At 42.5% G+C, this 23,262-nt stretch overlaps 1 non-coding gene across 2 annotated transcripts; it reads right to left on the reverse strand.

The window, feature by feature from the left end:
* Positions 1-645: 645 nt before the first annotated feature.
* LOC132416166 (uncharacterized) lies at positions 646-22,741 on the reverse strand. Of its 2 annotated transcripts, none has more exons than XR_011246310.1 (3): positions 22,701-22,741; positions 4,157-4,267; positions 646-3,008 (listed from the first exon to the last, which is right to left on the reverse strand). It is a non-coding gene; the product is annotated as an uncharacterized protein (transcript). The 2 variants fall into 2 exon arrangements; XR_011246311.1 differs by lacking the exon at positions 22,701-22,741 and adding an exon at positions 22,584-22,678.
* Between the last annotated feature and the right edge of the window lie 521 nt (positions 22,742-23,262).

Consider the following 23,262-nt stretch of genomic DNA (forward strand, 5'->3'; position numbering starts at 1 on the left):
TTTGCCTTGGGAAACTGATCTAAGAAAATATTGCTGTGATTTATGCCCAGGAATGCTCTTTGACTTGTTCTCTTCTGGGAGTTTTATGGTGTCATGTCTTAAATTTAGGTCTTTAAACAATTTTTAGTTAACTTTTGTATATGGTATGTTTTAATTTCATTGATTTGCATGTAGCTGTCCAACTATCCCAACACCACTTATTGAAGAAATTGTCTTTTCATTGTGTATTCTTGCCTCCTTTCTTGTAGATTCATTGACTGTAGGTGTCTGGGTTTACTCCGGGTTCTCTATTCTTTTATGTTGATCTATATGTCTGTTTTTATGTCAATAACATGTTGTTGTGATTACTGTAGCTTTGTAGTTCTGTTTGAGGTCTGGACGGGTTATGCCACCACCTTTCATCTTTTTCCTCAGGATGGCTTTGGCAATTCTGGGTCTTTTGTGACTCCATATAAATTTTAGGATTATGTTTTCTAGTCTGTGAAAAACATCATGGGTGTTTTGATAGGAATCACACTAAATCGGTAGATTGCTTTGGGTAGTATGACTATTTCTTTTTATATATATATAAATTCCTTCCTCCCTCCCTCCCTTCATTTCTTTATTTTTTGTCAGTCGCTGTAAGACTGAGGGACAAGTCCTGAGAGCAGGTGAGGGGATTAAGAAGAGACAGGGTCAGGAGGGTGGTGTATAAACACACACACTTTATTTCTCATCAAACCTCTTTTTATATATTGCAGTAGACAATACATGTTTTTGTTAAAATCACCAAACTGAATCATCAGACAGCATTTCCTTAGTGAAGTTATAGTACAAAACATTCTGCGAACCAGGATATAAACATGCATGAGAACAGACTGTGACTACCAAAGCATGCCAAGGACAAACTATAGTTAGAAAAACTGCAAGCAACTTCACAGGCCAAGACTCATATCTTCTCTAATAACTCTTTCAGGTCCTGTCAATGATTAAGCAGGACTTTGCCATGCCTTTAAGCTGCAAGAACTGTGTCAGTTTGCAGCTGGTTCCCGACATGTCCCCCTTCTTTATTTTTTAATGTGAGGTAGTAGAGTCTGCCTTGGAGTTCTGCAATTGCTCATAAGCCAATTCGCAGGAGGACTGGAAAACAACAAATACACAATAATATTAAAATACCAATAACAATTATAGGATAAAGGAGGTTAATAAGAGAACTTGGGGCAAAAGTACGTGTAATCTGGGTAAATATGTCTCAAGCAATTTCCACTGGATTTACATCTAGGGGAGCTGCATGCTGGGTATTTGTGATATCCCCATGTAAGTGAGCAATATCAAGAGATAGATTGGAATGAGACCAAATTCCCAATAAATGATTCTTAATCTGAGGCCAAGGCCACTGCGAATCGTTATATGGCTTAACAGATTGCAGAAAATTCTGCATGACAACGCACAGAACAGGCAGTTTTTAAAGCAGCTAATTGGTCTCCAAGAATAAGAACAACTTCTTCCAATGCATTAACATGACTTTCTAATTTTCTATCAATAATTTCTTGAGTTCCCAAAGCATTAGAGACATCAGCAGCTAAATTATTCACAAATGTGGCAGTATGAATACTTTGAGTCAGCGCAGTATCAGAAGCAGCTACAGAAGCAATGACTGCAATGAGCACTGTAATTCCAGCTATAAGTAACCCCCAAAATCGCTTGGGCCGTTGTAAAAGAGGGGAAAGTTCATGCCTGACCTGCAAACCTGAATTAGAATACCAAGGACCTGTAACATTTACAGGGAGCATAACAAAGGGAGGCTGATGAACAAGAAGAAATCCCCGGTTTGGTTCCCCCATGGTTATACAATTTGTCAAATTACAATTATCACAATGTATGTCATAAAACCCTTCTTTTTGAAAAACGTAGACAGAACCAGTAAGAATAGCATAGGGTGATGGAACACAAGCCATAACAAAAGCGGTTAAGTTCCTAACAGGATGTTGTTGATGTGAAAGGACAACAGGCCCCACAGCAGCCATCAACTTCCAGATATTATTTTGTACATTTCCTAAATTGGTGGAGAGGACACCCTCCACCCATCGCCCTGGAGATTCAATCTTATTAATAAGAAGTTCAGCAAAAGGTTGAGGAAAAGACCAGTCCAAAACAGCTTCAGTAGTATGAGGAATTCGATGCCACACTGGTGTAGAATATTGGCATCGATGCCATGGAGGATATGACCATAAAGTTTCTGAGGGGTTAGAAAAGGGGGACAATATTTGTTGAATGCAGGGAGGCAAGTCCTTAGGAGGATCCTCTATAGCCTTAAAATAAGGAGTGGAGAGCCTCATAATATTCAAAATCCACTCCCTGTGAGACCATGTTTCATTCCAATACTGGAACTGATATGTATAAGAAGGCCTGGGTCCTACCGAAAGACATCCATGCCGGTATTGTTCGTGTTGGTGATACCAAAATGCAGGAATGGAAAAACAGATAGGGGCACGCAAAGAAAAGGCAGTATATGAAAAACAAGTTACAGTGAGAGGGGTAATAAAATCACTGCTTGGATAGCCAAGAAGGGAAGTATCGTTAACATAAACAGGAATTGAGGCATCATTTCATTCTACAGGGCGAAGTAATGGAGGATCAGGGACATATGCCCAATAATTATCAGTATTACCCAAAACTACCTGACAAGAGATAATAGCCAACATAGCCACAAACAACGTTTGTGGGGACTTAGTCACTTGCTGCTGCATCAACATCTCTGCCTTCTGGGTCAGTCACTTCAATTGACCCCATGTTGGAGGGTTGGCCATCCACGTGGTACAGGAGAGACAACACTGATGAGCTTGGAGAGCTGGTTTCTCAGAAGGATTGGAAGTGTCGTCGAGCCGCATTCTCTTCATATGGTGGGGGAGAGAGTTCACCATCTGGTCCGGATCCATATTGCAGAGGAGGGAATTCACCATCCATCTGGTCCGGATCCACAGAATCTCATGAGGCGCTCAGGTAACCAACGAGGATCCTTAGTGTCCCTAGGAAACATACAAACATGCCCTCATCCCCATATTAGTATAGGATCCTGGACCATTCCATTTATTAGTAAGAGGATCCTGCCAACGGACTTCAGCAAAAGGCAAGGCATGAGGATGCCAAAATCCTTCTGCAGCTGTCTGTCCTTGCTTATCTACGTTCAAAAAATTTAAAGTATATAAAGAATGTCGCAATAAATTGTGCGGGGTTGTGGTATATTCCCCCTTCTTTATTTTAAACCCCGAAGAAGATATATCTTCCCCCTGCTTAGAAGCTTGAAATAAAGCAGTTTGGAGTGGAGAAGAAAGACTCACAGGCAGAGAGGAAGTAGAAGAAACAGAAATAGACCCCTGATTTGCTGAAGGGGACTCATCAGGAGCTTTTGCTGGCAAGGAAGAGCCAGAAGAATGCGCAATAGGGGCTAGGGAAGCATCTTGAGTAACATCATGTAAATGTTTTACCCAAGTTAAAGCTTGGGCTAAAGCAGTAAATGAAGTTTTATCTAATATAGGAAAGTTTTCAGATTCCACAGGCACATTCTTAAGAGCTGCAAAAATGCCATCATCAAAATCAGGATTTTGATATCGTGCAGCCTCTTCCTGCAATTCAGTCTCATCCTCTGGGGATAGTTCATCATCCTCCTCCAGGGACTCTGAAGATGGCATGGTCGCCAACAAGGGAGGTGCAGTAGGAGAAACAGGTTCCTCAGGCAAATTTTGTAACTGAGGAGCAGAAGGGAAGCAGCATAAAAACGCTGCTTTGAATAATTTCTGAAGCTCATGAGTTGGGTCAAGAGTCATGAGTTGGGTCAATCTCTTATCAAATTCCAAAGTGAAAAAGTATCTACAGGAACCTTAGAAGGTCCATAAAGGGAATTGAAAGTTTTCAATTGTTGACCTATTTTTTCCCATGTTTGAATATTAACAGTTCCTCCCTCCGGGAACCATGGACAAAGTTCCTGCACAAAATGAAGAAAACGATCAAGCTGTTTATGCGTAACCTTAACGCCCTGAGCAGATAACATAGAGTACGGTAGCTGAATGAAAAGGTGTCGTTCCTTAGATTCAGTCTGCCCCATTTTTACTCCTGATGAGAACAAAACAGAAAGAAAGGTTACATCTAAAATATCCCCCAGTACAATCCAACTTACCCTGTATATGTCTGCGCGTGAAATATTTCCGGGGTCCCTCTCAACAGCCCACGTACTCAGGTCCCTGTTTGGGCGCCACTTGTCAGTCACTGTAAGACTGAGGAACAAGTCCTGAGAGCAGGTGAGGGGATTAAGAAGAGACAGGGTCAGGAGGGTGGTGTATAAACACACACACTTTATTTCTCATCAAACCTCTTTATATATTGCAGTAGACAATGCATGTTTTTTGTGAAAATCACCAAACTGAATCATCAGACAGTATTTCCTTAGTGTTGAAGTTATAGTACAAAACATTCTGCGAACCAGGATATAAACATGCATGAGAACAGACTGTGACTACCAAAGCATGCCAAGGAAAAATTATAGTTAGAGAAACCGCAAGCAACCTCATGGGCAACATCATGGGCCACCTCTTCTCTAATAACTCTTTTGGGTCCTGTCAATGATTAAGCAGGACTTTGCCATGCTTTAAGCTGCAAGAACTGTGTCAGCTTGCAGCTGGTTCCCGACAATTTTTGGCTGAGTTGGGTCTTTGTTTCTGGGCATGGGCTGTCTCTAGTTGTGGTGAGTGAGGGCTACTCTTCGTTGTGGTGCACAGGCTTCTCAACGTGGTGGCTTCTCTTGTTGCAGAGCACACGATCTAGGTGTGCAGACTTCAGTAGTTGTGACTCATGGGCTCTAGAGCGCAGGCTCAGTAGTTGTGGCACACAGGCTTAGTTGCTCTGTGGCATGTGGGATCTTCCTGAACCAGGGCTCGAACCCATGTCCCCTGCATTGGCAGGTGGATTCTTAACGACTGTGCCACCAGGGAAGCCCCAGTATGACCATTTTAACAATATTAATTCTTCCAATCCAAGAGCATGGGGTATCTTTCCATTTCTTTGAATCATTTTCAGTTTTCCTTCAGTTTTATAGTTTTCAGCATATAGGTCTCTAACCTCCTTGGTTGTTTATTCCTAGGTATTTCTTTTTGATGTGATTTTAAAAGAGATTTTTTTTTTACATACTCTGATATTTCACTGTTAGTGTAAAGAAATGCAACAAATTTCTGTATATTAATCTTGTATCCTGCTACCTTGCTAAATTGATTTATTAGTTATAATAGTTTTGGTGTGGAGTCTATAGGGTTCTGTATACAGAGTATCATGTCATCTGCAAATAGTGACAATTTTACCTCTTCTCTTCCAATCTGGATATCTTTTACTTCTTTTTCTTGTCTGACTGCTGTGGCTATGAGTTCGAATACTATGTTGAATAGAAGTGGGGAGAGTGGGCATCTTTGTCTTGTTCCTGAATTTAGCAGGAAGGCTTTCACTTTTTACTGTTGAGTATTTTGTTGCTTGTGGGTTTGTCATAAATGGTTTTCATCATGTTGAAGTATTTTCACTCTATACCCACGTTGATGAGAGATAATTTTTTTATCATGAATGGATGTTGAATTTTGTCAAATGCATTTTCTGCATCTATTAAGATGATCATATCTTTCCTTTTGTTAATGTGGTGTATAACACTGATTGACTTGCATATGTTGAACCATCCTAGAATGATCCAACTTGATCATGGTGTATGATCCTTCTTATGTATTGTTAGATTTGGTTTGCTAATGTTTTGTTGAGTATTTCTGCATCTATATCAAAAATATTGGCCTGAAATTTTCTTTTTTGTAGTGCCTTTGTCTGGTTTTAGTATCAGGGTGATGGTGGCTTCATAAAATGAATTTGGGAGTGTTACCTCCTCTTCAGTCTTTTGGATGAGTTTGAGAAGGATAGGTATAAGTTCTTCTTTGTATGTTTGGTAGAATTCCTCAGTGAAGCCATCTGGCCCTGGACCTTTGTTTAGAGGGAGGTTGGTTCTTTTTTAAAAATTTTTTTTTAATTCTAGATATGATTTCACTTCTAGTCATCAGTCTTGTTCAAATTATCTGTTTCTTCTTGACTCTGTTTTGGCAGGCTCTGTGTTCTAGAAACTTGTCCATTTCTTCTATCATGCCCAATTTGTTGGCATATGACTGTTCATAGTATTCTCTTATGATTTTTTGTATTCCTATGACATCATTTATTTCTCCTCTTTCATTTCCTATTTTGTTTATTGATGTCCTCTCTATTTTGTTTTTGGTGAGCCTGCCTAGAGTTTTGTTCATTTTATCTTAAAAAAAAAAAACAGCTCCCGGTTTTATTGATCTTTTCTATTTTTGCTGATCTCCATTTTATTTATTTCCTCTCTAATTTTTATTATTTCCTTCCTTCTACTGACTTTGGGTTTCATTGACTTTTCTAATTCTTTTCGTGGTAGGGAGGTTGTTTGAGACTTTTTTATTTCTTGAGGAAGGCCTGTATCTCTTTGAACTTCCTTCTTATAACTACTTTTGCTATATCCCATACATTTTGTAAAGTTGTGTTTTCATTTTCATTTCTCTGAAGGTATTTTGATTTCATTGTTGACCCATTCGTTTTTTTAGTAGCATGTTGTTTAGTCTCCATCAGTTCATTATTTTCCTGTTTTTCTTTCTGTGGTTGATTTCTAGTTTCATACTGTTGTGGTCAGAAAAGGTGCTTGAAATAATTTCTATCCTCTTTAAATTTGTTGAGGCTTATTTTGTGACCTAGTATGTGGTCTATCCTAGAGAATGTTCCAAGTGCACTTGAAAAGAACATGTATTCTGCTGTTCTTGGATGGAATGTCCTACAGATATCTGTTAAGTCCAACTGGTCTATTATGTCATTTAGGACCTCTGTTGCCTCTGATTTTTTTTTAAGGGAAGGAGGGAGAGAGGGAGGATGGATGGATACATGGATGGATAGAGGGATGGTGAGTGAGTGAATAGAGGGATGGATGGATGGATGATAGATAATAACAGTGAACTTTTAAAATTAATATATGGCTGCATTGGGTCTTCATTGCTGCACACAGCTTTCTCTAGTTGTGGCGAGCAGGGGCTACTCTTCATTGTGGTGCACAGCCTTCTCATTGTGGTGGATTCTCTTGTTGTGGAGCAAAGGCTCTAGGCACATGGGCTCAGTAGTTGTGGTTCGTGGGCTCTAGAGCGCAGGCTCAGTAGTTGTGGTGCATGGGCTTAGTTGCTCCACGGCATGTGGGATAGTCCTGGATCAGGGATTGACCTGTGTCCCCTTCATTGGCAGGCAGATTCTTAACCACTGCTCTGCCAAGGAAGTCCCTACTATATGTTTTTGATTTGTGGTAACTGTGGAGCTCAAGTATGTTGGCCCATAACTATATCTACTTGTGTTAAATTGATAGTCATACAAGTTCATGTTCTAAAATATCTACATTTTAAACTCCCCTCCCCCACATTTTGTGATTTTAATGTCCTATTTTACATATTTATGTTTATACTTTTGCTGTTACTTGTAGTTATCGCTTTTACAAAATTTTCTGACTTTTAAAATCTATCTACTGGCTCATTTAAGTGGTCTTCAATCCTTTTATATATTTGCCTTTCTTATTGTGGTTTTCCCTTTCCTATATATTCTTGCTTCTTGTCTATTTAGAGAAGACCCTTCAATATGTCTTACAGGGTAGGTTTAGTATTGTTGAATTCTTTTAGTTTTTGCTTGTCTAAGAAATTCTTTCTCTCTCCTTCTATTCTAAATGATAATCTTGCTGGGTAGAGTACCCTAGATTGCAGGTTTTTTTCTCTCAGAACTTTGAATATATCATGCCCTTCCTTTCTGACCTGCAAAATTTCTACAGAGAAATCAGCTAATTTCCTATGGGTGTTCCCTTGTAACTGTTTTTCTCTTGCTGCCTTTAGAATCCTCTCTTTAACTTTTGGAATTTTAATTATGATATGTCTTGGTATTGGTCTGTTTCGGTTGTTTGGGACCCTCTGTGCTTCCTGTACCTGGATATCTGTTTCCTTCTTTAGGTCTGGGAAGTTTTCAGCCATAATTTCTTCAAATACATTTTCAACTCCCTTTTCTCTCCCTTCTCTTTCTGGAAACCCTATTATGCATAGGTTGGCAGGTTTTATATTATCCCATAAGTCCTGTATGTTACTTTAATTTTTTTAAATGTATCTTTCTGTCTGCTGTTCTGGATTGGGTGACTTCCATTATTCTATCTTCCAGATCACTTATTCGTTCTTCTGTGTCATTTAGTCTGCTATTCATTGCTTCTAGACTGTTTTTTATCTCAGCAATTAAAGTGTCTATTTTTGATTGATTCATCTTTATAGTTTTTAGTTCCTTATTACAGTGATTTGACTTTATATTGGTAATCTTTCTTAATTCCTTTAGCATTTTTATTACCTCCATTTTGAAGTCAGGGTCTAGTAGACTAGTGAGGTCTGTTTCATTATTTGTTTTTTTCAGGGGATTTCTCTTATTCTTTTAACTAAGATTAATCCCTATGCTCTTTCACTTTACTTAACTTTCTCTGTTCTATGAATTTAGAAGAAAAAGTTATCCACTGTGCTCTTGAAGGGCTGTTTTTATGTGGGAGCATCCCTGTGTAGGCTGTGTGTCCAATATTTTTGGTGTGAGGGCTGTTTTTGGCATGGATGCCAGCCATGTGTTTCCTCAGAGTGTGGTGGCCATTATCCCCTTGATAGGGGGTGTGATTTGCATTGTGGTGCCTTGAGCTTGTTCTGGATGTGAGGTGGGACTTCCTCTTTACCCTGTGGCTGTCATCACCCTCTCCAGGGCTGGGTCTGCTCTCCAGTTGTTAGGGTAGAAGCCCTGAGGTCAAGTTCAATCAGGTTCCATTGCCCTTGAGTTCATGTCTTGCCCCAAAGGAAGTGATTGCTAAATCAGGTGAGGCCTGTGTGGTCACAGAGAACCTATGCATGCACTGCCTGAGTAGGCGTCTGCTCACAAGCAGCCCATGGTCGTGTCTTTCTGTTTTGTTCATCCCAGATGTAGTGCAAGGCTGTGGTGTGCAGTAGACTGGGGCTGGGTGTCAGGGTGTTGTGGCTGCAGGAATTGAGGTGGCTGTGTTGCTACCTGGCATCTGGTCTGACTCTGTGGCAGACTTCTCCCAGGATCTGTCTGCCCCAGATCTGGCACTAGGTGCAGTGTGCAGTCGGCAGAGCCGGGGCACCCTCACTGGGAAATGAATTGCTGGGTACTCTTGCCCAGGGCCAGTTTGCCTCAGTTTCAGCACTTAGCTGCTGTGTGTTCTTGTGGCAATGCCCAGTGAGTGTGCTGACAGTGATGCAGTTGGACCTGCTGCCGCCATTTGCATGCTTACAATAGGCTCTGCCACTAGAGCTGCCACTTCCTTCTACACACCGATAATGGGTTCCATAGCTCCCCCTGGATCACACCCCAGGCCCTTCTGGCTGCTTCATTATAGCTTGATTGAGTCCTCACCCAGGGCGAGGTGAGGATTCAATGCTTAGCCACTCCTGTGGCCACCTGGTCTGCACATTGCAATGTCTGCCCAGCTAGCCCTGCTGCTCCCCTGTGCATGCAGTAACAATGGTCTCCATGGTTCTGCCTGGATCATGTCCTAGGCACCCTGATCTATCTCTGCATAGTTAGACTGAATCTTTGCCCTGGCCTCATGCCAGGCTATAGTAAGGAGTGAGCAGGTCCAAGGTATTCGCCACTTCAGATTGGGAAGTGTGGCAAGGCAGCACACACTACTGCAAGTCTCTCTCTGCATGGATTGTTAGTGAGCCAGAACACACACACCACTCCTTGGGAGTAGAGTCTAGGCTTCTTCAATCCTTCTGTCTGTCTCAGTGGATTTCCCAGTAGGCAAGGTGACTTGTCTCCTCTGTTCAGGACCCTAGGACTGGGATGCCCAGATTGTGAGTCAATATAATATGCTCCTTTCCAGGGCAAGGGTCTACCCGTGTGGACCTTCTCTTCCTTACAAATCCCTCCCAGGGTGCCAGTCCTGACCTGATGCCTTTTTTCCCCCATCCTACCCCGTTACATGTTGATCTTTCTTGCCGCTTTGGTTGTATAGGAGATCTTTTGCCTGTTTCCAGTTAGTTTTCTGTGACAACTGTTCCACATGTGTAGATGTATTCTTGATGTGTTTGTGGGAGGAGGTGAGCTCCACATCCTACTACTCTGCCATCTTGACCCTCCTTCCAGATCTCTTTTGGTTGCTCTTCATTTGCTTAGAATATCTTTTCCCATCATTTATCTTTGAGCCTATTTGTGACTTGGGTATAAAATGAATCACTTGTGAGCAGCATACAGTTGCATCAAGTTATCAAAAAATCCATACTGCTTCCTTTGTTTTTAAATTGTAAGTTTATCTATATTTAAAGTGATTACTGATAACATAGTTCTTCTGTTTTGCTATGTTTTCTATATGTCTGATATGATTTTTATTCAGTTCTTCTAATAATGCCTTTTCCAATGTAATTCTTATTTCCCCTTTCTTTTTCAGTATGTTTTTAAGGTAATTTATTGGTTGCAATTTGGGAATTAATAGTTAATGCCCTAAATTTATACCAATCTGTGAATTGATACCAAGTGTGAATTGATACCAACTTAGTTTAATGACACGTTAACTCTGCTGTTATCCAACTCCATCCCAAACTTTTATGTTGTAATTTCACGAATTACATCTTTATACATCATGTGCCCACTGACACAGATTTATAATTATTGTTGTATGCATTTGTCTTTTTAGTCATATAGAAAACAAAAAGAGAGTTACAAACCTGAAAAACAATGGTGATAACTTTAATGTATACATCTATGTATTACCTTTGTCAGTGATCATTATTTTTTTGTATTGCTTTGAGTTACTGTCTCATGTCCTTTTGTTTCAGCCTTAAGAACTCCCTTTAGCATTTCTTGCAGTGCAGGTGTAGTAGACATGAGCTCTCTTAGCATTTGTTTATCTGGAAATATATTAATTTTTCCTTTTTTTTTTTTTTTGCGGTACACGGGCCTCTCACTGTTGTGGCCTCTCCCATTGTGGAGCACAGGCTCCGGACGTGCAGGCTCAGCGGCCATGGCTCACAGGCCTAGCCGCTCCGCGGCATCTTCCAGGACCGGGGCACGAACCCATGTCCCCTGCATCAGTAGGCGGACTCTCAACCACTGCACCACGAGGGAAGCCCTTTCCTTCATTTTTGAAGGAGTGGTTTGCCAATATAGAATTCCTGGTTGACAGTTTTGGTTGTTGTTTTTTGTTCCACACCCCCCCCCCCCAGCATTTTAAATATTCCTCCCACTGCCTTCTGACCCCCATGGTTTCTGATGAGAAATCAGCTGTTTGTTAATCTTACTAAGGATCCCTTGTTTGTGACAAGTCTCTATCTTGGCTGCTTTCAAGACTTTTCTCTTTGTTTTTCGAGAATTTTAGTATACTGCATCTCAGTGGGGATCTGAGTTTACCTTGCTTGGAGTTCATTAAGCTTCTTGGAGCTGTAGTTTCATGTCTTTCATCTAATTTGGGACATCCACTTTGGCTCACTGGTTGTTGACTAGGAGCTCACCTGAGGCAGTTGCCAGGAACATCTATATACAGCCTCTGTGTGGCTCCAATTTCTCACAGTATGGTGGCTGGGTTCCAATATGAAGCATCCCAAGAGTGAGTATTCCAAGATAACTAGGCAGAAGCACCAGCTTCTTATGACCTAGGCTTAGAAGCCACAGAACATTACTTCTGCCATATTCAATTGGTCAAGCTAACCACTAAGATCATCCTAGATTCAAGAAGTGAGGAATCAGATATCTCCCCACAATGGGAAAACATTGAATGATTTATGGCCCATTTTTAATCCACCATAAATATCCTGTTGATTACAAAAGAAAGAGTCAAGTTTCCAGAGCAAGCAAATGACAGAGAAGAGCTGTCAAGGATAGGTCTCCCATTTCCTGCATGGGAAGGGCAGGGATTTGGGAGTGTCCCACTTGTATCAGTAGAAGGAAAAGCCCTACATTAAAGACAGAGATACAAGGAACTCAGAAGTGAAAAGGAATAAAGACCCTGCCTCCTCAGGATAAGAGAAAAGGGTGCTCCCTCAATGATGTTCCTTGGAATGTGAATGGTACAGAAACGTAATTTGATTGAATTCAAGGACTAGTCATTGGGGCGAAAGAAACCTCCAATAAAGTAGGACTAAATGGGACCTTTCTTAATTATATGTAACATACACAGCAAAACCCCATGGCAAAATGTAGTTCATAATGAAGAAACTAGTCAATCCTTTTAAACATAGGTTACAGGAAAAGAATGACTGGTACCACTTCCATTGTTTAACATATTACTGGAATTCCTAAACAATGATTAACATATTACTGGAATTCCTAAACAATGATCTAAGATGACAAAAATAAGATGTGTGAGGACTGAAAAGGAAGGAATAAAACTCAATATTTGAGGACATTAAGATTCATTTACTTAGAAAATCCACCCAAGTGAACATGTAAACTATTGGACAACTATGACAGTTTGGCTAGTCTGCTAGATTCAAGATCATTTTATTAGAAACAATAAAATTTCTCCACACTAGCAATGACTATTTAAGAATTAACACAGAACACACAAGACCACTATGGAAAAACCTTTAAATTCTTAAAGGGGAAGTTTTGAATAAATGTAAAGATATTCCATGTTCTTGGATCAGATGACTTAGCAAAATAAAAATATCAAATTTCTCCAAATTTATATATAAATTCAATGAGATTCCAAATAAAATCCCAGTGGGATTTTTTGAGCTACCTCATAATCTTATTCTAAAATCTACTTAAGGACTTTCCTGGTGGCGCAGTGGTTAAGAATCTGCCTGCCATGCAGGGGACAGGTTTTTGATCCCTGGTGTGGGAAGATCACACATGCCACAGAGCAATTAAGCCCATGCGCCACAACTACTGAGCCTGCACTCTAGAGCCCGTGAGTCACAACTACTGAGCCCATGCACCTAGAGCCCATGCTCCGCAACAAGAGAAGCCACCACAATGAGAAGCATGTGCACCGCAATGAAGAGTAGCCCCCACTTGCTGCAACTAGAGAAAGCCTGTATGCAGCAACAAAGACCCAATGCAGCCAAAAATAAAGAAATAAAAAATAAAATGAATTTTAAAAAACAACAACTTAAGGTAGTTTTGGGAACCCCTCAGACTTGGGATTGGTGTCAGAAGTGAGAGCAATTTTGTGTGGACTCTTCCCTCTAGTTTTTAACTTTCCCATAGACCAATGGAAGTAAGTAGAGAAATACATACACACACACACACACACACACACACACACACATATATATATATACACTCTTTAGTAGTGAGGAAATGATAAACTATTAGAAAATTATATTAGGAAAGTAGCTCATTACATGAGAAAAATGTAAGTGGGTTCTGACCATAACTCCTATACAAATAAGGATTCTAGGTGGAATAAAAACCTAATTGTGAAAGATAACTGGGAGGAAAATCCTGTAGAATATATTTGTGACTTCAGTTGGGGAGACCTTAAAACAAAATCCAAGGAAGCACAAATTATAGGTAAAAAAGAATTTCAAAGATGTCTTACACTATACCAAAATTAATGTTTATTAAGCAAAGGACCCCAAAGTTACCAGAAAAAAATGATAGGCTGAAAGAAGATATTTGCAACATCTAGCACTAACATGCAACTATCATCTAGACTATCAACTAGAATATGCTACTAAACTATACAAATCAAAAAGAAAAAAGTATATACCTCCAAGAAAAAAATATGAAGTCATTTTACCGACTGGGAAAACCAAATATTTAACAAGTCAAAGAAACAATGTTCAAACTTTTCAACAGTCAGATAAACAAAATTTAGACAAGATACCAATTTATACATAGCTGACTGTGAAAATCAGAAAGCTGGATAATGCCAAGTGTTGGTAGTGGTGTGGTGAAAGAGGAACTCTTACACACTACTAGCAGGAATATACAGTTGTAGTGGAGAGTGACCTGGCAGTTCTTAGTCAAATTAAGTATGAGTGAACCCTATGATACACCAATCTCATTCTCTGGGGTATATATCTCAGAGAAAATTTCACATTTCTGTAAGATATGTATAAGAATTTTAATCATAGTCTTTTTTGTTATGCTGTTGGAGGGGTGGAGTTTGTTGGAGGAATTAGAGGCAATCTAGTATCGCTCACTCAGGGAATGGCCAAATAAAATCAGGTGGAATATTATGGAGCAGTACAAACAAAAGAACTAGCCATGGTTTTGCTGAGTGAAAAAAGTTTTAAAGAGTCTATTGCGCCACATTGCTTATGTAAATTAAAAATAAAAGCAACAAAAAATGGGGCTTCCCTGGTGGCACAGCAGTTAAGAATCTGCCTGCCAATGCAGGGGACACATGCTTGATCCCTGGTCTGGGAAGATCCCACATGCCGCGGAGCAACTAAGCCCCTGCACAACTACTGAGCCTGCGCTCTAGAGCCCGTGAGCCACAACTACTGAAGCCCATGCACCCTACAGCCCATGCTGTGCAACAAGAGAAGCCACCACAATGAGAAGCCCGTGCACCACAACGAAGAGTAGCCCCCACTCACTGCAATTAGACCCAACACAGCCAAAAATAAATAAAATTTAAAAAATTAAAAAGCAACAAAAACCAATAACATTTGTCTTTTATTTTTTCACAAGGAGACAAACTTAAGGACGTGGTGAGTTTGAACAGATTAGAGATAGGGATAAAAGGGAGTTATGTAAAAATTACATTAAAATAATTGTAGTAAAAGTTACACCTGTGTATTTTTTTAATATGTTACAAACAGCATGTATAATTTCAAAGAAGTTATTTTAAATGGAAAAAGTCACTCTGATAAATGTTTTAAAGACAACAGAAGGCTTTGGGAGAGCAGAAGAAAGTACGTGACATAGCCCTGGGGCGGGCATGAAGCCTTCCCTGAATAAATATAGACAGATTAGATAAACCCCATAAAAACTGGGAATACAGTAACAGATATTTTGATTTTAGGTAAAGGGAACCTCATGTGTAGTATCATAGAAGTGGCAGAATGAGTGGGGATTATGCAGACTGCAAGAAAATCATATGGAGTCCAGAGAGATTAGTTTAGGTAATCAGAGGCCAGATGATGAAGCATTTCATGCAGAAAAGATCAGGCATTTTCCACTGGATAAAGGGAAACAATAATAGGTTTAAGCTGGAAAGTGACTGTTGTGGATAGATTTTGGCACCATGAGGTAGGAATGCTGCTGTAACAAATGCCAAAAAAAAAAAAAAAGTGGTTATGGCTTTGGAACTGGGTGATGGGTAGAGGCTGGAGGAGTTTTGAGGTGTATGTATGAAAAAGCCTACGGACTTCCCTGACGGCACAGAGGTTAAGAATCCGCCTGCCAATGCAGGGGACATGGGTTTGAGCCCTGGTCTCTGAAAATCCCACATGCTGAGGAGCAACTAAGCCCGTGCACCACAACTACTGAGCCTGCGCTCTAGAGCCCATAAGCCACAACTGAGCCCGTGTGCCACAGCCACTGAAGCCCGTGGGCCTAGGGCCCACGCTCCGCAACAAAGAGAAGCCACGGCAATGAGAAGCCCGCGCACGGCAACGAAGAGTAGCCCCTGCTCGCCACAACTAGAGAAAGCCCATGCGCAGCAATGAAGACCCAATGCAGCCAAAAATAAATAAATAAATAAATTTAGAAAAGAAAAAAGCCTAGATTGCATTAATGGGACTGTTCGGAGAAATACAGATGTTAAAGGTGATTCTGGTGAGCTCACAGATGGAAATTATGAACATGCTCTTGGAAACTGGAAGAAAAGTGATCCTTGTTAGAAAGTGACAAAGAACTTGGCAGAACTGTGTTCTAGTGTTTTGTGGAAATTAGTGACAACTTTGGATTAAGCTAGGGAGATTTCTAAGCAAAGTGTTGAAGGTGTAGCCTGGTTTCTTAATGTTTATTATAAAATGAGGGAGGAGAGAAAGATAAATTGAAGGAACTTTTTTTTTTTTTTTTTTGCGGTACGCGGGCCTCTCACAGCTGTGGCCGCTCCCGTTGCGGAGCATAGGCTCAGGACGCGCAGGCTCAGCGGCCATGGCTCACGGGCCCAGCCGCTCCGCAGCATGTGGGATATTCCCGGACCGGGACATGAACCCGTGTCCCTTGCATCGGCAGGCGGACTCCCAACCACTGCGCCACCAGGGAAGTCCCTTGAAGGAACTTTTAAGCAAAAATGAACCAGATCTTGAAGATTTGGAAAATTCTCAGCCTATTCACGTTGGAGAAAATGTGCTCTGGAGAGAACACCAAGAGTGTGGCTGGACAGTCACTCCATAAAGAGATTACCAATGAGTTTAATCAGCCATCTCAGCTGGAGCCAGGAAGAGAGATGAGATTATAGCAGCAGAAAAAGTGCCAGCTGGGACTAAAGGGGGACAGAAAATAGGATAGAATGAAGTCTGTTTTACTTCTAAGATTTCACAGGACAGACGGGTCAACAGAGCTGAATTTGGACATGCATTATCCCTCAAGAAAAGGGTGGAGTGAGGATCTAGTTTGAGATGGCAACATAGAAGAATCCTGAACTCATCACCTTCTCCCGCAGACACAATGAATCTACAGCTACATACAGAAAAATTCCCTCTGAAAGAAATCCAAAAATTAGTTGAGGAACTCCCATGTATTGGGTAAACAAGGAAAAAATCCCCATCAAAACAGGTAGGAGATAGAGGGGTGGGATAGGGAGGGTGGGTAGGAGGGAGACACAAGAGGGAAGAGATATGGGGATATATGTATATGTATAGCTGATTCACTTTGTTATAAAGCAGAAACTAACACACGATTGTAAAGCAATTATACTCCAATAAAGATGTTAAATAAATAAATAAAATTTAAAAGACCAAACTGGTAGGGAGAGGCTGAGAGGCAGTCTCACCGTAAACCCCACCCTTGGCACGGCAACCTACAATTGGGAGGAAACTCACAACTCTGAGCTTCTCCCTGAGGAGCAAAGGATTTGAACCCCACATCTGGAACCGCAACTTTTAAGACCTGTACCTGAGATGAGCCACCAAAAAACCTGGCTTTGGAAGCCAATAGTATTTGCATCCACAAGACCCACAGGATAGGACAAACTGAGAAACAGTTCTTAAAGGGCTCCAGCAGACTCACCTGGCTATCCTCCCAGGGCCCAGCACAGAGGCAGCCTAATTGAGACAGGAGGGAAAGGGGTAGGACACAAACGCTAGATAATGAAGAAGGGGCACGGCTGTTGGGATGCGATAAAGACTATCTGGAACCAGCTGAAACCAAGATGGCTTTGAGAATAGTCCGGTCATTGACCTTTAGCTCATTATACCTTCATTGTAAAACTAAAAATCACTCCCTCTTACGCCAGCTCCGAGGAGGACCGTAAAAGACCAAAACGTGAACAGTGGCCCAATTCCTGGGATATCCCCACCCTACACCAAAATAGCAAAAATATTCCTCCCACTCATTAGCCTACGAAATTAACCCATAAAAACCTACGACCCCATGCCCAAGGGCCACTCTCACTTTCTGAGACAGTCTACATTCTGCCTATGGAATGTGTATCTCTCTAAATAAACCTGCTTTCCCTTTACTCTGACTTGCTCTTGAATTCTTTCCTGTGTGAAGCCAAGGACTCTCACTTTCTGGTCTGTCCTAAGGACTCCTGAAGGTCCCATGTCATGACATTTCCCTCTCCTGCAACATAATGAGCACCCAACTATCTATGAAACAAGTGAATTTGCAAAGTTTTAGCCTGAGGAGCAGGTACCTAATTTAACACACATCTAGGTGCCTACCGAAATACTCTCCAAAAACCAGAGGCCAGCAGGTGCCATCTTTGCATTCTTCCTCCATCTTGCTCCAGGTCACCAGTATCTCCTGGAAAGGAGTTTATGCTCATGCCTGGGAGCCCAGTTTTTGTGGGTGCCACCCAGGGCACATCCCTTGGTTGCCTGGCTCTGGTGACCAGCAGGGCTTATGTTCCCAGGTCCCACAGGACTGTAATAAATGGAGAAAGAGGGTTTTTGTTTTTGTTTTTTTTTTACTAGCTACCCATCCCAGGGCTCAGCAGAGAGGTAGCAGACTGAAATGCCCAGTCTTCCTGTGAAAGAGGCCTATTAGCTTATCTTCACAGCTGTGGGCTGAGGGCCCAGCTTCTAATTAAACACATATCTAAGGGCTGAGTGTAATCCTCTCCAGAGATCTGGGAAGGCAGGCACCATCTTCATGCTCTCCCTCAGTCTCCCTCCAGGTTGCCTGTATCTCCCAGAATGGAGCTTGTGCACACATCTGGTGCTCTGATTTTTGATGGCTGCAGCACAGGGTACACCCCTTGATTGCCTGGCTCTCGTGGCCAGCACGGCTTAAGTTTGCCAATCGGACTGGACTGTAACAAACAGAGAAATGTAACCGGGCAGGACCCTGTGAGGCCTTCCCAGAATAGACCCCCGCCCATGTCATCCTCCTGCCTTTTGCCTACAGAAAAACTTCAGTCAAAGAATAAATTTAATCAAAGAAGTGAGAAAATGCAGAAAGGAAAACAGTCAAGCAAGACAAAAATAATACTTTAGCCATTAAAGTCAAGGACCTTTAGTTCTTCCTCAAGGGCTATAAATGATATTCTGAGCTGTTTTGCAGATACTGAAACCCCCATCACGTGGAAGAAATTAACTGTATGCTGCCCACAAGCAGGTAGACCCCAGACTGGTTGGAACCAGAAGGTTGATGATGCTGACTCCCAATTACCTCACCACCAACCAATCAGAAGAATGTCCATGAGTTGATCACACACACCACAAACCCCCTCCCTCACCCTGTCTTTATAAACCTTTCCCTGAAAGCCCTCAGGGAGTTCAGGTCTTTTAAGTATTAGCTGCCCTGGACTCCTTGCTTGGCGCCCTGCAATAAATGCTGCACTTTCCTTCAGCACAACCCAGTGTCAGCAGATTGGCTTCACCACACACAAGCAAGCAGACCCAAGTTTGGTTCGGTAACAGAAACAGTTCTTACCTGGCTGCGCTTAAAAGAAACAGCACAGACGTAGCAGCATGAAACACACCCCCAGGCTTTCTGTGAAAGAGGCCTATTTGCTTATCTTAAAGCTTCAGCCTGAGGGGCAGGCTTCTAACTTAACACATATCTAGAGGTCTACTGAAATACTCTCCAAAGATCAGAAAGGCTGGCAGGTACCAACTTTGCACTATCCCTCTGCCTCACTCCATGTTGCTGGTATCTCCCAGAAGGGAGCCTGTGCACACGTCTGGAGTCCCAGATTTTGTGGCTGCTGCCCAGGGGATGCCCCTTGATTACCTGGCTCTGGTGGCCAGCAGGGCTTATATTCACAGGTTGTATAGGATTGTAGCAAAAGAAGAAAATGTTCATAACAAGCTACACCCTGCTCCTCCCAACAATGGAGAGGTAGCTGACTGAAAAAGCCCAGTCTTTCTGTGAAAGAGAAACCATAAATTACTCAGCAATGCATTCACTGTAGGGCACTGATTTAGGGCAAGATTATTGCAAACACCTTTGCCAGTTCTTATAGTCTTGGGATTCTAGTCCAGGGGTTCTTGAGACTTTGGGAGTTGTTATGGACTGAATGTTTGTGTCTTCCCAAAATTCTTATGTTGAAATCTAACCCTCAATATGATGGTATTTGGAGGTGGGACCTTTGGGAGATTATTAGGTCATCAGGATAGAGACCTCATAAATGGGATGAAGGCGATGAAGGGACCAGAGCGCCCTCTTTGGGCCACATGAGAATACAAGGAGAAGCTAATAGTCTGTAACCTGGAAGATGGTTCTCACCAGAACTCAACCATGCTAGCTAGCACCCTGATGTGACTTCCAACCTCCAGAACTAAGAAATGTTTTTGTAAGCCACCTAGTTTATGGTATTTTATTATACCAGCCTGAGCTAGGACACGGGTTATTTCTCTGGGAATTAAGTCAAATTTTTAAAATCTGATCCCTAGAAAAATACACCTAGGCCCCAATATGCAACTCCATACATACAACTTCTGAGAGTTCAAGGACCTCTGGGAACCTGTCCAAGAATCCCCAAATTTCAGGTAAGGAGATCAGCTCCTTACTTGTAACAGTCCATTGGGCCACACTACACCCTGATGACAGAGAGCTGGTAAAGCTGACTCAGAGTTCCACATACACGGTCATTACTCAAACTGCATCAACTTTAAACTGGACACTTTAGGAATAACAATGACCCTGTGCTTCATCTCTTATCATTTCCCTGCCCAAACCCCTACCCCGTTGACCCACATCTCTGTGTTAAAGTCCTCAATCACAAACCTTCTTTTAAAGTCCTCCTAAAGAAGGTGGTCCCCGTCAGGTCTCTCAGGACTATCTCCTCTTTGGCCTTAAAAACTACTATTTATGAGGTAGGTAATGTTACTGTATTTCACCAAACTGAAGACGCCATTGGTTGAAAAAAAGGCATCCCCAATTCAGAAATGTTAAAATGCAAAGAGAATGTATCAGTCTTAAGAGTTTTACAGATTCATCTGTTGGTAAACAGCTGCTGCACAAACTACCTTCCAAAATGACCTATTCAAAACCTGGGACACCCGCCCTTCCCCAGTTTCCCCCAATTTTGAAATAAAAGGGTTCATTTCAGATTTAAAAGGGTCCTTCTAATGCCTTGCTCCATCCCTGGCCTATGTCTTTCTGGCAGTGCCTGTGCCTCATGTGCTGGTAAATATTCCACATGACAACGTAAGTTACAAAGGTTTTCAGTTCTCTCCAAGATGTGTATTTCTGCATCATCAGGGTTGTGGGGAGCACAAAGTTCCCTGGATGGGTGGAATTAGTTTCCTGAATAAATACATGAAGAGAGGGTGGGGGGAGCAGGGATGATAAGAGTAAGAATTGGGTAAATTGAGAACATATCTTCAGCCCTCTCATCCCTAAGGATGCAAGGAACTGAGGACCAATTGCTCATAGAAACCTGTTAGGATAGCAAACTTTAGACAAAATGTCGTGCATAAGTCATGATAAACAAGATGGTTAGAAGAAAGAGGGAAGATACCAACTCATCTGGGCCATGGCTTTAAGGCTTAAATGGTACAAACATCTCCGTTCAGGCTCTTCTGGTGGGGAGTACAGAGTCCTGTAGGTCTGGAGGAGGAAAAAGGAGATAGAAGGCTGCAGGCCTGTCTTGCAGCTTCCAAACACACAATCTGAAACTCACCCCACTTCCTTCTCTGGCCCCCGATAACACATGAAGATTCTTCAACCCCCAAAAACCCTCAGAAGCTGGAGTTGAGTCCCTTAGACACCAAGGTGCAGCCTGCATCCTTGACAAAATGGCTGCATTTTGCCACAGAACTTGCCTTAGGTTCAATGGGATGGAGTTCACAACTTTCTCTCCTGAACAGGGCAAGTACACACCAGAGATGTTCAAACGATGTGTTTAAATCACCTTAATAATTCTAATAGCAATAATGATATCAACAATACTAGCAACTAGATAAGAACTTGTATATATTATCTCATTTGATTCTCAAAAAAGGAAAGAATAAAAAACAAAACAAAAGTGTAATGTTAAGTATTTCCCCCCATTTTACAGATGATGGAAACCAGGTTAACATAACACATCCAAAATGACATGGTTTGGAGGTGATGGAGCCCAGAGTAGAATATAGGTTTCTCTGACTCCCAAACTAGCCCTCTTTAGGTAAGAGACAGTGCAGCCTTGAGGAGCATAAACTCCAGCCGTCTTCTCTTGGCTATATGGGGCCACATCTGTGAATTCACATTACAAGACCGAGTCTGCAACTCAGGAGAATCTCTGTGCTTGGAAGCTTCAAACTGAAACTCAAATTCCTGCCTTCTCTCCTAGAGGTCATTTTCCCAGGGATTCTCTAAGGCTATTGCGGAAAAGGAGGAAGAAGCAGGAGGGATTCACAGCTGTAGGCATCAGAGACCCTAGAAAAGACCCATGGCCCAGGACAGCCATGATCGTGCTTCATAAATTGGTACTCATATCTCCGCTTGAGCCCACTTTTAGGCGAAGCACTACAGGGAAGAGGAATGCAGAAAGGCAAGGCTCAGGCCTTTCCTCCAAGGAAGCCAGATTCTCAGTCACTCACCCTATCTGTTTTGGTAGAGGCAGCCATATCTGAGGCAGAGAGAAAGGAAACGCTTCACGAACTTCACGAACACCAAGGAATCACTGGGTTACTAAGGGTTACCCTCGGCGGCAGCCACACAAAAGCTGTCGCACGCTCACACTGGCACTGCCACTGCCACACAGGGTCACAGAGTCTCACCAACGTGGTGACACAGCGTCAGAGTCACACAGGCTGCAACAATCTCTCCTTAATTACAGACCCATGGTAACGCCCTACACCAGATCATGCGTAGGCCCCACAAACACGCTATTATGGCATCACACACGCAACCCTAGTAGCAACACAAGACAAAAAGACACACACTGACACACACACTCGAAGGAGCAGCCTGGTAGACACACCGACGAACGCACGCCAAGAAACCGGACGTACATGTCTCGCCCGGACAAAGACCGAGAGACAGCACCTCCTCGGCCCGCACAGGCTGGCCCCCCTGGAGCTTCAGGTCGCACCGCTTAGCGCCCCAGAGCCGGACGGAAACACACTTACCTGCCTCACGCTGAGAAACGCGAGCCACCGACGCCGCTACGTCACCAGACTGAATCGGGCCGCAGTGGCCCCTGGGAAATGTAGTTGGAGCGGGGGTGGGGGAAGAAGGCTGGAAACGCTCAGGTGCGAAGGGCTCTGGGGCTTGTAGTTTAGGAGGGAGACGCCGGTGCTCGGAGAGCTGTAACGCGCGCGAGGGGCGGCCCCGGATACGCCCCAGAGCTAAAGAAAGCCCCGACCCGTCCTCTGATCCGCTGGAAGAACTAGGGCTGGGGTCCCAAGTGGGGCCCTTGCACAGACAAGGGGCATTGCAGGGAGGGGTTGGACGGAAGGCACCGAAATCAGAAGTGGAAAGGAATAAGCTCCGTTCGGGGGAGTGGAGGAGGTGAGGGGAGGGTGAGTAGGGGTGAGACCGGAAGGAAGGGGTCAAGCCCCAGAGGTGGGAGGATCTTCCTAGGGGAGGAGCGCTCAGGTGATGCTTTTCCAGGGGGACCAACAAGCCAAGGAGCTAGCAGCTCACGTTAATTTTGGTAGCTCACTGCATTGTAACCGGGCTCAGAGTTGA

Source organism: Delphinus delphis, chromosome 20, assembly GCF_949987515.2.
Source record: "Delphinus delphis chromosome 20, mDelDel1.2, whole genome shotgun sequence".
NCBI classification, from domain to species: Eukaryota; Metazoa; Chordata; class Mammalia; order Artiodactyla; family Delphinidae; genus Delphinus; species Delphinus delphis.